At 40.0% G+C, this 8,381-nt stretch overlaps 1 long non-coding RNA gene across 1 annotated transcript; it reads left to right on the top strand.

Annotated features, from left to right (window-relative positions):
- The first annotated feature begins 3,483 nt into the window (after positions 1–3,483).
- LOC121173365 (uncharacterized) lies at positions 3,484–3,743 on the top strand. Its single transcript, XR_005888078.1, has 2 exons — positions 3,484–3,546; positions 3,644–3,743. It is a non-coding gene; the product is annotated as an uncharacterized lncRNA (long non-coding RNA).
- Positions 3,744–8,381: the final 4,638 nt, after the last annotated feature.

Below are 8,381 nucleotides of genomic sequence, written 5' to 3'. Positions count from 1 at the left end.
AGTTTTATTAGTGGCTGTTGTTCCTATTTTGTCGGAGGTACGCGTTTATTTCGTTTTCTGGTTAGTTTTTAGAGAAGAAAAACAGTAAAAAGTGTATCCGGAAGAAATTTTAGGCACAGAAGGAGGAAGGTCCGGAATGACCACTTCCGGAAGAAGGTCTTCCGGAAGTTACGAAGGCCAATTCTGGAAGAAGTGCTTCCGGAAACTACTTCCGGAAGACCTTCTTCCGGAATTTGCATTCGTAACTTCCAGAAGAAGTTCTTCCGGAATGTTAAATTATTAGTAATTTTTTTTAATTTCTGTTTTATAATTTATATATATATATATATTTCTGTTAGTAATTTTTTTTAATTTCTGTTTTATAATTTTTATGTATATATATATATATATATATATATATATATTTCTGTTAGTTAATAATGAATTATTGGTTTAATTAGGTATAATGATATATATTGTGGATTATAATTTTTTTGTTTTATAATGGTATATATATATATATATTTCTGTTTTATAATTTTTTTTATTTCTGTTTTATATATGTTGTGGATTATTGATTTAATTAGGTATAATGGTATAATATTAAATGATTTAGGTAACTTAAATGTATAATGGTACAAAAATGTTTTATTAGTTGTTTATTATAGTGATAAGTTTAGTTTAAGTAAATAATGTAGTTATAAATTTAGAATATAGTGATAATTTTAATATAGTCGTGTATGATGCATATGTCCTATTAATATGTTTGTTATTTAAGGTGTAGTAAATTTTTGGATGTGGTTATATGATAATTTGAATGTACTTGTGTATGATGCATATGTCCTTAAGATGGACGAAGATCAATGGAGGTATGACTTTGCGATGTCACAAGAAGTTCATATGGATTATGATTATGATAATCAAGAAGAATGTGGAGTGAATGAACCACATGTCGATTGTTCAAATGCTTTTAATACATCTCAGGTAATCATAGGTAATTTGAGTCATTGGTTGAATTGATGGTTTGTATGAAAATTAATGTGTTAGGGTTGCGTTGTAGGTATTCGCTACTCGAGATGATGTTTTGCAATGGGCTCGAACAGTTGCCCATGAAAATGGATTTGTTGCAGTGATTATGAGATCTGACACAGAGACCGGTAGCAGAGGAAGAAGTTCATTTGTGTTAATTGGGTGTGAAAGGAGTGGTACGTACAAGTGTAGAAATAAAGAATTCGTTAGAAAAGACACCGGGAGTAGGAAATGTGGTTGTCCCTTCAGGCTTCGTGGGAAACCAGTGCGTGGAGGGGAAGGTTGGATGGTGAAGTTGATCTGTGGGATTCATAATCATGAATTGGCGAAGTCCTTAGTTGGACATCCATATGCCGGGCGATTGACTAAGGAAGAAAAGAAAATTATTACTGATATGACAAAGTCGATGGTGAAACCGAAAAACATCTTGCTAACGTTGAAGGAACACAATGCCGACAGTTACACCACGATAAAGCAAATTTACAATGCAAGAAGTGCATATCGTTCTTCAATAAGAGGAGCTGATACCGAAATGCAGCATCTGATGAAGCTTCTCGAACGTGATCAATACATTCATTGGCATAGATTGAAGGATGAAGTTGTGGTGCGTGATCTGTTTTGGTGTCACCCAGATGCAGTAAAGTTATGCAATGCATGTCATCTGGTATTTTTTATAGACAGTACCTACAAAACAAACAGGTACAGACTCCCACTACTTGACTTTGTTGGAGTGACACCAACGGCGATGACATTCTCTGCTGGGTTTGCATATCTGGAGGCTGAGTGTGTTAATAATATTGTATGGGCTTTGGAACGATTTCGAGGCCTATTTTTAAGACACGATCGCCTCCCTCTTGTTATTGTCATTGACAGAGACCTAGCACTGATGAATGCAGTGAAAACTGTGTTTCCCGAGTCTACTAATTTGTTGTGCAGGTTTCATATCGATAAGAATGTGAAGGCGAAGTGCAAATCTTTAATCGGGGAAAAAAATGCGTGGGACTATGTAATGGATAACTGGGGTACTTTGGTTGATTGTCCGTCCGAATACGAGTTCCATGAGTCATATCAGAAGTTTCAAGTTGCTTGTTCGCCTTGGCCGATGTTCGTTGACTATGTTAACGACACATGGATTATCCCCCACAAGGAAAAATTTATTACAGCATGGACGAATAAGGTCATGCACCTAGGCAACACAACAACAAACAGGTATTAACAACTGATTTTATTTGTTAGTAACGATTAATATTAAATGGTATTTAATTGTTGTATATTTTCATGTTTGTTGTGTATTTTAAATGTAGGGTTGAATCAGCTCATTGGGCTCTCAAAAGAGTACTACAAAATAGCGTTGGAGACCTATGTAGTGTTTGGGATGCCATGAACAACATGATCACGCTGCAACACGTCGAAATTAAAGCATCCTTTGAAACCAGTACGCATGTGGTTGGCCATGTATATAAAAAAACCTTATACAAGAGGCTTCTTGGGATGGTTTCGAGGGATGCTTTAAATCAGATTGCTTCTGAGATTGACCGTCTACGTTATCTCGGCAACAATCTCTCTTCTTGTGGTTGTGTGATGAGAAGCACGCACGGGCTTCCTTGTGCATGTGAGCTTTCTAGGTATACTGCTAGCAGCATCCCATTGGAGTCAGTCCATCTTTTTTGGAGGAGACTTTGCTTTTCAGACCAAGGGTTATGTGAGACGGAAGTCACCATCAAGGAAGAAATAGAGGTCATATCTAAAAGGTTTGATGAACTTGATGTGGCTGGCAAAGTAAATCTGAAGAGTAAACTTCGAGAAATCGCATACCCTGATCATAACTCTATGTGCCCTCCTCCATCAAAGGTGAACACTAAAGGTGCACCGAAGAAACCGATGAAAAGAAGTCAAACATCCACAAAGCGTGATCCGTCTTACTGGGAGTATGTTGATGCTTTTCATTCTGTTCAAAGCAGCAACTCTCCAGTGAAACGAAGTGCATCATGTTCTCAACCGCGTCAGCCAACAAGGATCATCCCGATGTTGGATCAATTTGCGTCATTCTTTCAAGGTTTCATTCGTGATGTTGTGGATGTGAAAGCGGACGGTAACTGTGGATATCGGTCCATTGGCGCTTTATTAGGTATGGGGGAAGATTCGTGGCCGTTAGTGCGTAATGAATTGCTTAAAGAACTTGGCAGGTGGTCGCATGAGTACATCAACCTCTTCGGTGGCACAGAGAGATTTGAACAATTAAAGTTGTCCCTACTTGTTGATGGATTTTCAAAGATATGTTTTTAGGTTAATTTTTTTTAATAACAATGTTTAAATTACTTACATGTGTATGTTTGGTTCATTCAGGTTAGTGTGGACAAGTGGATGGATATAACAGACATGGGATATGTGATTGCTTCACAGTATAACGTAATCCTTGTATCGTTGTCCCAACAACAAAGCATGACATTTTTCCCTCTTAGAAGTCAACCACCACCTGACTCTTCTGGCCACCGCATCATATGTGTCGGTCACGTGTTTGGAAATCATTTTGTTCAGGTACATTGAATATAGTTAGTGTAACAATTATGCAATGACTTCGCTGGTTCGTTTGGCACGGTCAGCGCATGATATAATGTTTGTTCATGTACAACAGGTTTATTTGAAAGACCATTGTCCGTTGCCGCCCCCAGCGCTGTTGTGGTCAACCAATTGTTATTCTCAGGCAAAGCAATGGGCAATTCCATATATTAGTAGAATGCAGCAATACACAAGCTTGATGTCATTCAAAACACACTATGTAGACCTAAATGAAGACTAAACATGCATTGTTTATTTAATTGTATTCATTATGCGATATAATTCGTTGTAACCCGTTACTAACCAATTAATATTATCAACTACTCGTTTGGTTAAGCAAGGAAATTGTTGGTCCAACAAAAATCATTTACGCGTGCAGCATACATCATTGTCATAATTGACAACACATAATGACATGCATGCGTATTACAGTTTGAGCGTGACAACACATTGGCTGACTTCAGTACACATTTTGAAACTAGCAGTCGCTCGACAACACATTGATTGACTTGACTACACATTAGCGACAACACATTGGCTGACTTGACTACACATTTACGCGTGTCTATTTTTTTGTAAACAAAGTTAAACAAAGGCTCGGTCACAACCATCTATATATATGGCAGACTAGGCTACTAAATCACACATTATCTTGCTTTCAAATAATCTCCCAACTGATACACAAACTATGGCATTTCTAGGAGAAACTAGCACTCAGACGATTGTCAACTCAAGGTTGGCTTTCATTTATCCAAATGGATCGATTATTCACAATGATACTGGGGTTTACTTCCAAACTTCAACTCCGGTGCCCATTCGAGTACCAAATAGGTGTGATTTTGCAAGCCTAAAAACCAGAATAAACAATACCCTTCAGCTATCCGACAAACAATTTTTGGATGAAATTCACTACCGGAAGCCATTCACCGATACAGGTAACCAAATTCGCTTTGAGTGTATCAAATTGATAAATGATGACGATGTCAACACAATGTTAATGTGTAATGATCAATTTTCTTGTGTTGGTCCGATTGAGTTATTATGCACCGTTGGAAGAACACCAGATGGAATAATAAACTTACTTGAACGCACTATGCCTCGTATTCATGACGCGATCCTGTATTACAACGGCAAATGGAACATGCCACCGCAGAACAAATTTGTTGGTTGCGCGTTCACAGGAAAAAATCCTAAGAAATTTCAAATTCCTTCAACATGTACCATCGATGAACTGAAGAATTTAATCAAGCAAGTTGCACCTAAAGGGATTCCCCCTCTTGGAATTCACGAATCACAAACGGTAAGACGATTGTTTTTCCGCCAACCAGCTCGGTTTGAGTATTCAGATACGGTTATAAAATATGAAATAAATGAGCTGATCACCAACGAAGAACTGCTGAAGGTGTTAGTACAATCTAACTACTGGAAAAAATATGGACCAATAGAAATTTTAGCTGTCTTTACTAAATATGTTGAAGACGAGGTCAGTGGGACGTCGCTAAAGAACTGAATGTCATGTTTAATTTTTTTGTTTTTTCGTTGATGTATCCTTTATATGTTTACGGCATGTTTAATTCCCATAATAAAGTTGAATGCGTTGTTTCAGTGGTCCAAAAAATTAATTGTTAAAAGGGTTCATTTCGTATTTTTTTGGATTTTGAGGCTTTGTTTTAACGTGTTAGTTGACGGAACCATGGAACGGGACTATTTTTTTTGGATTCTTTGACGTCCAAACATGAGAAATGGCCGCCCTCCGTTGTCTCAGGGCACTGGCACACCCACGCAAAAAAATCCCAAACATGGGTACTTGAACATGGAAAAAAGGTTCATTTCGTATTTTTTTGGATTTTGAGGCTTTGTTTTGACGTGTTAGTTGACGGAACCATGGAACGGGACTATTTTTTTTGGATTCTTTGACGTCCAAACATGAGAAATGGCCACCCTCCATTGTCTCAGGGCACAAGCACACCCACGCAAAAAAATCCCAAACATGGGTACTTGAACATGGAAAAAGGGTTCATTTCGTATTTTTTTGGATTTTGAGGCTTTGTTTTGACGTGTTAGTTGACGGAACCATGGAACGGGACTATTGTTTTTGGATTCTTTGACGTCCAAACATGAGAAATGGCCGCCCTCCATTGTCTCAGGGCACAGGCACACCCACGCAAAAAAATCCCAAACATGGGTACTTGAACATGGAAAAAGGGTTCATTTCGTATTTTTTTGGATTTTGAGGCTTTGTTTTGACGTGTTAGTTGACGGAACCATGGAACGGGACTATTTTTTTTGGATTCTTTGACGTCCAAACATGAGAAATGGCCGCCCTCCATTGTCTCAGGGCACAGGCACACCCACGCAAAAAAATCCCAAACATGGGTACTTGAACATGGAAAAAGGGTTCATTTCGTATTTTTTTGGATTTTGAGGCTTTGTTTTGACGTGTTAGTTGACGGAACCATGGAACGGGACTATTTTTTTTGGATTCTTTGACGTCCAAACATGAGAAATGGCCACCCTCCGTTGTCTCAGGGCACAGGCACACCCACGCAAAAAAATCCCAAACATGGGTACTTGAACATGGAAAAAAGGTTCATTTATGTAATTCTTACAAACAAAACTCATGATTTTAAAAACTTATGTTTTTTATGTAATTCTTACAAACATGGAAAAAGGGTTCATTTATTTAATTCTTACAAACATGGGTACTTGAACATGGAAAAAGGGTTCACTTATGAATTATTAATCATTTTAAAAACTTTTATTTTTTATGTAATTCTGACAAACAAAACTCATGATTCTAGGTTCCCTTTTTTTAAAAATAAATTTAAAACAACCGTAAACTTCGCTTAAGGACCACAAACAATCGGAATAACAAACTATATTATAAAATAATAAACTGTGCAAAACACGTCAATTATATTAAACAAAAACTGTAATAATTACAAATATTCATGTCAACTACAACACAACAAAATAAATACAATGATCAATGGTCCGTGCGGCGTCTCTGACGAGCCCTGACCGTCCCATCAGCACTGGGTCCCCCTCTCGCGATCGTCAGGCAGTCCTGCATAATGTCATATAACTCTGTGCCTGCAGTGACTATCCTAAGGTTGAGCACACGCTCCAACCTCTGTGCAATCGCCTCATATCCCTCGTAATCATCCTGTCAAAGTCAGTAAAAACATTTATTATGGAATTCAAAATAAACAACAACTCATAAAACATTAAACGCGCAAATAATCTTACCACATATGGAGGGGGGTCAAATGCCACTGGAACCTGGGGGCTGGGCGGCTGTATGTAGTCCTCAGGGTCTGCAGCTGGTGCATCCCTCTGTTGGTCAGCTGCCTGGGTCGGTGTCATGAAAGGGTGAGATATGCGGAAAAACCACTCAATGTAATCCGCAGATACCTGCCCAGGCACTAGACAAGGCTAACCCGCAGGTAGTAAGTGATCCGCAAACTCCATCCACCTGTCATCTATCTGATCCTGTGACAATCGTGCACTAACAGTCGGCGGAGGGATGCTCTGGATGTAACCGAACTGGCGTACCACCCTCTCCGGTCGAACTGTGACGATCATAGGACCCCATCTGAGCTGACCCTGGAACGATGAAATCTCCTGAAACGCCCTAACACCCCGATGCTCCGTGTACGGCAACCAGGACACATCTGTGACGGTCAAACCATCACAACGTGCCCTGTAGGGTGCTCCTGTGATGCCCTTCATGTGCGCTTTCGACGTCAACCACCGGGAAGCACGTGGGGACGTCTCCTGGTATGTATCGTCAGTCACGCACTGATGCACACTAGGGAAGTGCTCATAGATCCAGCACTACACAATAATTGAGGTTAACATAACATAAAAACATGTTTAAATCATAATCGAACCTAACATATTAATAAACACAAAATTTACCTGAAGTAGCGTCAAGTACCCCGCAAGCTGTCGGGTGGTGGTCCTACAAGCCTCATCTAACTGGTCATACATATGAACCAGCGCGGCAACCCCCCAAGCGTAACCACCACTATGAGCGAGGTCCCGGAAAGCGTCAAGGTGGACCACATGCACGTATGTTGCACTCTTATTAGCAAAAAGAGTGCAACCGACAAGGTGCAGCAGATAAGCGCGAGCTGCGACAATCCACCGCCGGGCCTGACATCTGGTCTCATAAATGTCACGAACCCATCCTAATCGTACATATGCTCCACGTGTGAGTGCTGTCTCGGCTCTGGCCTCCTCCGCAGACACTTCCAGCAACTCCGTGAGCAAGAATCTGGCCTCCTCCGTAGAAAGAGCGTGGAAACTGTGCAAGGCGCCAGTGATGGGCAAATGTAGAATGGACGACACATCATCCAATGTGATCGTCAGCTCTCCTACTGGAAGGTGGAAGGTGCTAGTCTCACTGTGCCACCTCTCCACAAATGCGGATATAAGTCCAGGATCGCCAGTAATAACTGAACAATCTATCAGTGGACTTAATCCTGTGGCAGCCACCAGGCCTTCAATCTCAGGCACTGGCCTCCCAATCAGTGTCACCTTCTTCCCATGTGACACTAACTTCAAATCAGGACGTTCCTGATTTGAAGTACAAATTATACAATTATTAAAAAAAAATTAATCATAAACAAATAAATAAACAATGACAAATAATTAACAAATTAAAATACCTGTCCACTCCACACGGCATGTGCAACATGCTCGGCAAATGATGTGAGCACTGACGGGTCACGTGGACCACCAGGGAATCCCTCTGCAGCATCATCACCATCTGACCCCTCACCACTATCAGCACCCTGTGCGTCCGCACG

This window comes from Glycine max, chromosome 13 (assembly GCF_000004515.6).
Source record: "Glycine max cultivar Williams 82 chromosome 13, Glycine_max_v4.0, whole genome shotgun sequence".
Classification (NCBI taxonomy): Eukaryota; Viridiplantae; Streptophyta; class Magnoliopsida; order Fabales; family Fabaceae; genus Glycine; species Glycine max.
This window is presented reverse-complemented; position numbering and strand designations above follow the sequence as displayed.